The sequence below is a fragment of the Sinohyriopsis cumingii genome, chromosome 2 (genome assembly GCF_028554795.1).
Source record: "Sinohyriopsis cumingii isolate HCF-2022 chromosome 2, ASM2855479v2, whole genome shotgun sequence".
NCBI lineage: Eukaryota > Metazoa > Mollusca > Bivalvia > Unionida > Unionidae > Sinohyriopsis > Sinohyriopsis cumingii.
This window is the reverse complement of record NC_142962.1, coordinates 139,946,280-139,956,016: the sequence shown is the minus strand read 5'-3', so window position 1 is coordinate 139,956,016 and position 9,737 is coordinate 139,946,280.

Here is a 9,737-nt window from a genome sequence, read left to right as displayed (position 1 = left end):
CACCATGAAATTAGAAAAGCATTAAAAAATAAGACACATGCTGAGAATATTTCAGGTAGGAAACATTATTAAGTCTTTAAGTTTGTTCTTGCAGTCGAAATAAGTGAGTTTTGAGAGCCTTCTTGAATGTGATCACCGTGTCTTTGTGTCTAAGTTCAGTGGGCAATTCATTCCACGTTACTGGGCCCTGGTATGCAAAAGAACGCTATTCATATAACTTTGTTTTCATAGTGGGAATAATGAGTACACGATTGTCAGAAGAGGATCGCAAGTATCTTGCTGGTGTGTACACATGGGTAAGATCGGATAGGTATGTTGGACTAGAGTCCAACAGTGAAATGTAGCACAGAGAACAAAATTTTGTGTTTGATTCTGGATCGAATGGATAGCCAGTGTAGGGTACAGAGCAGCGGGGAGGTGTGCTCTGATCGTGGTACTCTAAGTATGATCTGAGCAGCTGTGTTTTGAACTTTTTGAAGTTTCTGGAGTAGATATTGAGATGAACCAGACAGAATTGAGTTACAACAGTCCAGTCTTGAAAGTACTAATGAACACACAAGTGTTTTAGTGGCATCAACTGAAAGATATTTGCGAATTGAGCTGATGCGTCTCAGCTCAAGATATGCAACCTTGCATATGTTCATGACATATACGTGCAATGTGAGAGTACTGTCCAGAGTAACACATAGGTTTCGTACTAATTGTGTGAATTTAATGTTGGCGTTGCTGATATTTATTGTTTGAGGTAAAGGATGTGAATAAGAAAGTCTTTGTGTTGTGATTAGAATGGCCTCAATTTTATCATCATTCATCTGCAGCTTGTGACATGTCATTCATGATTTCACATCAGAAATGGACCTCTCTACACCTTGGATGGTAGCAACAACTTCAGTTGGGTGGCTAGATTTGTATATTTGGGTGTCATCAGCGTACAATTGGTGAGACACTGGATGATGATCTATGACACTTGAGAACGACTGAGTGTATAGAATGAAGAGAACAGGTCCAAGAACAGACCCCTGTGAAACACCACAGCATAGATCAACTGGGCTGGAGTGTATTCCATTTGCAGATACAATTTGTGTCCTGTTGACCAAGTAGGACTTGAACCACAGTAAGACTGTATCATGAATGCCAAATACATGCTGGAGACGGTGAAGTAATATATCATGGTCTATTGTGTCAAATGCTGCAGACAAATCAAGGAGGGTGAGGACTGTAATCTTTTCGCTATACAACGCAGAGAGAATGTCATTAACTACTTTTAGAAGAGTAGTTTCAGTACTGTGGCAAGGGCGATATGCAGATTGTACATTGCTAAAAAGACTGTTTGAATTTAGATGAGATACAAGCTGGGATAGAACAACCTTTTCTAAGAGTTTTGAAATGAATGGGAGATTAGAAACTGGGTGGTAGTTCATTAAATCGTTATGGTATAGTGTTGGTTTCTTCAGCAGAGCCTTTACCGTGGCAGTTGTGAAAAATGATGGGAATTCCCCGGATGAGAGAGAGGTATTAATAACATCAGTTAGTGAAGGCAATACTGGATCTAAGCACTCAAGCAGCAGTGATATTGCAATTGGATCAAGTTCACATGACTTTGGTGCGCTCTTCATCAGGACTGTACGTACGAAATCCATAGAAACAGGTTCAAATGCCGCTAATGGTTGCCGCTCAAATTATGTATCCCAACTGTATGATGACGACAAGTGAATTGAAATTGTGGTGTCAAGTTTATCTCTAATGGTTTGTACTTTGTCACGGAAGAAATTTGCAAACATGCCCGGAAGGTCGACTGGACAGAAGGCAGTTGGAAGTGGTGTTGATTTGTTCCTTGACATTAGCTTGTTAGTAATCTCGAAGAGCTCTTTGCAGCTGGAACTTTCCATGATCTTAGTAGTGTAGTGGGCTGATTTCGCTGCATGGACTATAATTGTGACATTCTTCTTAGCGACTTCATAGATTTGCTTATGAATAGTGAGTCTGGTGGAAAGCCAGAGCCTCTCAGCTTTACGGCGGTCTCTTTTAGCAGTGCGAAGTTGGTCCCTAACACTGTTATACCATGGATAACACTTTTGAATTGATACTCTGTACTTGGTAGCTGGGGCATCATTGTCAAGCAACGAACGCAGGCAGTTATCAAGTTGTTCCGCGGTAGGAGGTAAGCAAGTTGTTAAGTTAGCTTGGATGTCTTGCATTAGTTTGGTTCTATTTATCATAAGGAGGTTTCTCTTAGTAGCAGATAAAGGTGGAGGGTTAGGGACTGATACGTCAAGATGGCATATAATGCAGAGGTGATCTGATGCAAGGTCATGGGATACCAGGTAGGACCGTAGAATGTTATCATCAGGTCTATGAAGAATCCAGTCTAAAATGTGACCATGTTTATGGGTGGGTTGGTTAACTGTTTGGGGTTGAAAACATTAATGGAATCTATGAGTTTTAATGTATTTGAGTTTCCGGGACAGTCAAAGTGAAAGTTGAAATCTCCAAGAATACCCAGGTTGCCACCTATCGAATTTCCATAGTCCAGGAGATTCGGAAACTGCTCCAAAAAGAGAGAGTCAGCCAGCTTGTTTTTTCTACTAGGAGGAGGGCGGTATAGGCAGAAAAAATGGACTGACTTTTGCTCCAGTGTGAGTGTGGTTTGGACTAGTTAAAACGATGTGTGGTCGAAATTGAATGGTGTGTAGCTAAGACGTTTTGTCATGGAGTTCTTTGTGATAACAGCAATTCCACCTCCGCGAGAATTACGGGAGAACGACTCAATGGAGTAACCAGTGGGTGTTAGATCCGCACATTTGGGCTCATCGCCTGATGTTTTTAGCCATGTTTCTGTCAGGAAAAATATGTCAACATTTTGGTCGTTGATAAAATTAACGATTTCTGTACGCTTTTCCGGTGGTACTACTGACTGGGCATTGAATAATGCAATGCGCAGAGGTATTTCTTGGATAAGTGACACAAAGGTTGACGAATTAATAGGGATTTGAATTAGGTTATCTAAATTAACGGTCGAATGTTTTTTTAATGGTTGTGCCGAAATAAGGGAGATAACTGGGATTCTTCCTGTTCTACGCCGGCCAGCTTTGAAACAACGTTTATTTTTTCGCTTCTGTTTACATTTAGGTAATGATGAATGTAGTCCCAGTTCGTTTAGTCTAGAGCACAATGTAGTGTGGAGAGCCAAGGAGTGATCTTTTAAAGCAATTAATGAGGGTCCATCGTAGCAAAAACGGCTTGACTGGCGAGTATCACGTGATGGCTGTTTGTTCAAAAACAGTGGAGCAAGACAGCTAAGAAAAAGTCTAATTGTTTTCGTTTCCAAAACAAGAATATGAAGAAACACATACGAATTTAACAGCCAATACGTAATGAATACAATAACGAAGATGAAAACAGGCAACAAGAACAAATATCATAAAAACGGCACTAAAAAAAGGAACAGCTTCTTCAAGCCGGTTAAGCGATAGCGGCCATCAATATATATATATATATATATATATATATATATATATATATATATATATATATATATATATATATATATATATATATATATATATATATATATATATATATATATAAGTACACGCGGCATATCTTGCAAATTCTCTCATTCAGCACAGCTTGAAGTGAATGGCAATAAAGATAGTAAGGAATTGTCCAAAATGTGTTTGCTGATTGAGGTAGAATGTCTTCCGGTTTAAGACTATGAGTTGCAAGTAAGCATGGAAATTTGTGCACGGCTCTATCTGTTGCTCGTTCGGGAACTTTAAGCCCTTGAACAAAGGGTAAAGAAATATGTCTTGTATCACGCTGAAGTATGAGCTTCGTGCCTTCGAACAGCACATGTTGTCGTCACACTTCACAATCTACAGCAAGTATTGGATTGACCGGACATGGGTGTCACACTAGTTTTTAACTGTACACAATATATATTGTTCAATGAACTCTGAATTTAATGGATCCATATACTCAGCAATGGTTTGTTAATTGTCTACAGTGAACTATGACCATTATTCGGCCAACGTTTGTCCGGCAAATTCAAAGTTTTTCTTCTCTAGTTCAATGTCAATTGGCTTACCTCGTTCGTCTAAATGGCTGCCATAGTTGTCATGAGGTAATATTAATCCACTCAATTCCCTGCTCCGTGGTGACATCTTTCTCTCCACTGTTAAAAACACTTCATCCAGGAGCATTTGTTGTAATGAAGACAAGAGTCAAGATCATTTTTCAAGAAATGTTGGATGGCAACCTAATAACTTTTTCATACCGTGGATTTTCATCCTGCCTTCCATAATCAGTAAACATTGGCTTGACCAATTTATCAATACCAGACCTTTTTATTTTATCAAACTCTGTCAGACACAGCAACTTTTCTAAGTCAAAAATCCATGGCTGAGTGCTGTTGATGCGGAGTGCTTTTCAGATCGGATGGCTATAATTGTTGTTCCGGAAAAACCCACAGCTTCTGTTTCCAAGACCGTTGTGATGGATCTCAATGCCGGCATACACCGAGGGTATAAGCTTGTGCTGGGCAGTAACTACCCAGCCATGGTCAGGAAGGCTTACTTTATACTCAACGTGCATTTGCAGTGGGACGCGACATGTCTCGTTCTGGCTAATAAAGCAAACCTCATCCGGTCCAAGCTTGGAAGACAGTTCTTCCTGATGTCTTATTGCAGCTGTGCAACACTGGCCATCAATATGTTTAGTGTGATAATCTTTTTGCGCTCTAATTAACTTTACTGGGCTATGGTCACTTCGACTTATAATGAAGCCATTGTTTTAAATGCTCTGTTAATTGATCTAAGGTTTTGATACTTCTGTAGACTTCGAACTGTCATTTGTCATGAGAAGCTGAACCATGCATTTCGATATCCAATATAGTTTGCAAAAGTAATGGATGTTCCTGTTCGATACTTAGTTGACCACATCTAACCCTAATATTCAGTTTTGTGCACAGTTCAGGATTATCATCCAATAAAGCATTCAGTTTTGATTTTTTTTCAAATCCATTAATTTCTGTGATCTTCTTTCATTATCAATCTTCCCCTTTAGTTTGTTTTGCAAATCAGTTTTGATTTTTTAAATCTTTTAACTTCAAAGTAGTCCTTCTTTCTGCCAATTATACAAACCAACGAGGTCAGAATTCATGACATCAATTAGGGACTTCAAATGTAATTGAACAGTAGCATTTCTCACAGTAGTCAAATGGCTTTTAGAATGCAATGTTTCAGAAGTAATAATATTCAGGACATCAGTCGGTTGTTTATTGGACTCTAAATTATCCTGAGTAGAAACTTTTTTTTCCAAACTGATGGTGCTTGTTTTGTCCAAAAGTTAAGAAGTGATCCTTTTTTCGTAATGGAGATCACCTTGAGCTCTTGCAACATATGGTTAACTTTTTCAGCCAGATCTGTGTCATTCTTGACACTATTCCATTTTATAAGTTCATCTTGGCACATCTGTTTAGTTTTTGTAGGATATGCTAGCACATAAGCGTTAAATAAAGACCTACATAATTTATTTTTATCCATTGATATGGGTTGCCGAAAAGTCGTGAAAATTAAAACTAAGGTATTACTTAACACGTTACGTTGTACGGTTTCAATAGCGCAAATGTTACTAGTGCCGCACGCTGACTCAATCCTCAAAGTTCTTCTCTCCCCTCATCCTGTCTTTTATAGATATTTTTTAATGTGATCAAGCTTCAAAGACTCTTTGTACTAGTAGGAAGGTTTATAATCTAGCACTTCAGTGGTCTCAACAAAACGTTTTCAATAAAGAGAGAGAAGAAAAAAAGTTAACATTTGATATATGTATTCCCTTTAATGTGCGGCGTCCCAGTGCGACACAGGGCCCAACCTTGACTCTACTCAACTAATTACATTTGTTGTTTTTTTCACATAAAAATATTAAATGATTAAGCGTTCAATGCGGACCAAATACCGTCTTTCAACTTGCTAAACTCATGTGTATTTCATGTCGCTGGACTGTTGTCAGGATGGTGATAACTTGTTAGCCTATTGTTTTACTTTTCTAAAATCCAAAGTTTAATCACCAGTAGACCTGCAGTTTATTTAGTCTAAATTTTGTTATTAAAGTGTGTATCACATTATATTAAAAATAGTATTACATAATTTAAAAAACAACAGTTTAAACCATTAAAAAAGATAATAATAATTACCCAATATTTCATCAGAGATAACAATATTAATATAAGTAGTCCACGAAAGAGTTTTTATTTATTGCGGATAAAATTGGCCCGAAGATGCAGGTCACAAAATCTTTTTTGTCCTGACATTATTTTTTAAACAAGCGTCCCACACTCATATTTATCATGACGTCAGATTTCTTCAAACCCTCCTCGTCATACTTCGTCACAAAATGTTAACCCCCTCCTCCCTCACTGCGTGACGTCATATGTGAACGACCCGTAAGAAGAAGCAGAATTGACATGCCAAATAAATAATGAAATTGAACACTTATATTAAAGGAAACCCAGGGCTATTTTAAGGTCATTTTCACGTAAAAAGGCTCTAATGTATACAATATTGGTACAGTCTATTTCTGTAAGTAATTTGCTGATTTACATGTTAGTATTGCACCTGTTTATAATGACTAAGCCAAGGAATTTTGTAATATAATGATTTATATAGCTTTAATTGTAATTTTGAGGAGCTCGGCAAGTCTATTAGAGGTAGAATTTGTCAGACGTCTTATATATATATATATATATATATATATATATATATATATATATATATATACGCTCTCATTGAATCTTGCATGGCATCTATAGATATACTTTCATTGCATCATTTATGGAATCTATAGGTGTATACTCTGGTTAAATCTAGTTTAGAATCTATTGAGATACCTTTGTTGAATCTTGTATGGAATCTAAGAATATGTTCTCGTTGAGTCTTGTATGGAATATATAGATATACTCTCGCTGCATCTCGTGTAAAAGACTCTATAGATACAACTTCGTTACGTCTTGTTTGGAATCTTTAGATTTTTCTCGTTGAACCTTGCGTGGAGTCCATAGATATACTCTCGTTGCATCTTGTATGGAATCTATTGACGTACTTTCCTTGCACATTGTACGATTAACTGAGAATTTGCGAGAGAAGAGAAGGTATGTAATTTCTCTTATATAGTATGATAGATAGGGCCCTATGTCAGAACGGGTCATGTGAGTAATCCAAGGTACTTTCGTCACTCTGTATGATTTTTGTTTCTTTTAGATTATTGTTTCTTTCTGTTTTGTTTTTTCTCAACATCAAGTTCGCGTCGAACACCTGTGAGACCATCGCGAGTTTTTGACAAGTGAGTATTCGTAAACTAGGCCTATACACCGATTGGAGGTGCAGACGATCCTGATTGGGATCACACTATTTTTCTGCGCGAGAAAGTGTTCGACAACAAGTATCCGCAGGAAGAACACAGACAGCCTGCTATCATAGTACCCACAAAACATCTAAACAAGTGCACATGTCATCGGTACAAGCGATTCACAAACAATTGAACAACAATACCCCCTATATGCAAGGCAACAGCATGGGAAGCGAGGTAGCTCCACGATAGGAAGCAAACACATACAATGCCATCAAGGCAACAAGCGGTATAAATCACTTTCCACATTATAAGGATCTGTGCGGGGATGGCAGTAGCGCTACATATACTCCAAACAAACTCGCACGGAAGCAACCTGGTACCATGAATCTCCGCCTTGGACGATCAGGAAGGGCAAGATGGCCTCTCTACATCCTATATCTGGGCTTCCGACGGTTGTGGATGACGTATATACATTTAGTTACCTCCGCCACAAGGGCATCACGTACAGATGGGTTAGCGTGCTCCATACAACCAGGGACGATTGGTTTGGCAAAGCCGTTGTTTACGATATCCAAGTGATGCAGAAAACCATCGCCGCATGCCGCATCAACACCAAGAGTGCCCATATACGTGTCTGTCGGTGTTTTGCACACGGTTAGCATTAGAGGGACCACAGCAAAGTTTGAGTAGGTCGAAGCAGCGACGGGAAATCGCGTTCGGGACAAGCAAGCAACTCCAGTGACAGGACACCAGCCGCTGCCGTATTTGTAGCTAAGGTGGACGTGTCCGAAATCCATATGGAGGACCTGAAAACGTGCCTGACATACTTCAAACGACGATTTTTCACCACGAAAACCATAAAGAATGTAAGAAAGTTAAACTAAGGTGGGATTGGGGGTATGGAAAGATTTTGTTTTAATTAGTCAGTTTTTCCTGACAACATAATTTAAGTATTTGAATAACTAAGTGCCTGTATTGTTGAACTTTCTTAGATTTTGTTACCACTTTGTAGACCTTATTTTTTTACTTGCTAGCTTAAAGCGTTGCAACACTTCCAGAGGGGAAGAACCAAGTTACGTTTAATAAAATAATGTGTGCCCTTCAATTTAAAAGTTTCTGCCTATTTGGTAGACACGCTTCTGCAGCAACAAACTTATATTGGAACAGTATGTCCCTGGATAGTTTGTAATATCTTACATGGCAAACAAGTAAGGTTGGTACCCTATGTATCCTGCTAGCAACTCTGTTAATGAAAGGACCAGTGTTACAGGAAATTTCTTTTGAACAAATTGGCACATCATTGCCTTGTGACACATTTTATGTATCTACTGTATATATAAAATAAATTAGAACAACATTGCCTTGTGATGCTTGTCATGTATCTACTGCATAGATAAAATGAAAGATTTCTTAAATTCAGTACTGTACATTAGATTGACTCAATCTAACTAGAAATATTGTTGTACATATTAACGAATACTTTTGCAAGGGTTAATTTTTTATATATATATTTTGTTCCTGACAGTTTTGAAATTAATCAAGAAATATATTTCATAATAGATGATTTTGCGATGTTGAACGTAGTTTTAGTTTCAACCAAAGTCCCACTGTTATTTTTATCAAATTATTCAAGCCAAGAGTGAATGCGCAAGATAATTTATAGACCTAGGCTTAGAAGTACCATGGACAACATAATCTTGGGATAGTTCTAATTACTGGCATATTTAATATTAACCCATTAGTTAAAAGAATTATCAGCACTACACTTATCTTTTATTTATATGTGATAAAATATGTAATGGTTTCAGAGATCTCGGAAACGCTTAATTACGCGTATTTGGACGCTAATCTTTGATCTGGGACGCAGAAAATCACTGAGGCGAGAGTCCTCCGTACACATGTAATAGGTGTGCGGCAAAATTCAAAGACTTGCCAATCCTGCTTCAGCCACGAGCTTTGTGGGGAAAAAGTATTGATCAATTAGCTGTGCTGATATTTACAATGACAGAATTCAGTGACTGAAAGACCCCTTGATGTATGTACATGTTGCCATTTTATAAGAGTACATAAAAAAGAACATGAGGCAATATAAATGGGCAGCAAGTTCAAAGGCTTTGACTGGCGGCTGGGTGGTTATGTACTGATGTTTACAGTGATTGAATTCAGAGGCAGAAAGACCCAGAGATATACATGTGATCATTTATAAAAGTACATCAAATAAACAACTTTAGATTTCGTTATTGTGTTCATTTCCGAATGTAACGGAATAAGCAGTGCAGGTGACCTCAGAATCAAGACATGTTGAGACTTAGACAAAATGCCATTCGTAACTGAGTGACAAGTCGCCTAAAAATGTAAACTTCGCCTTCTTCTGTTAGGAAAGCGAAAAC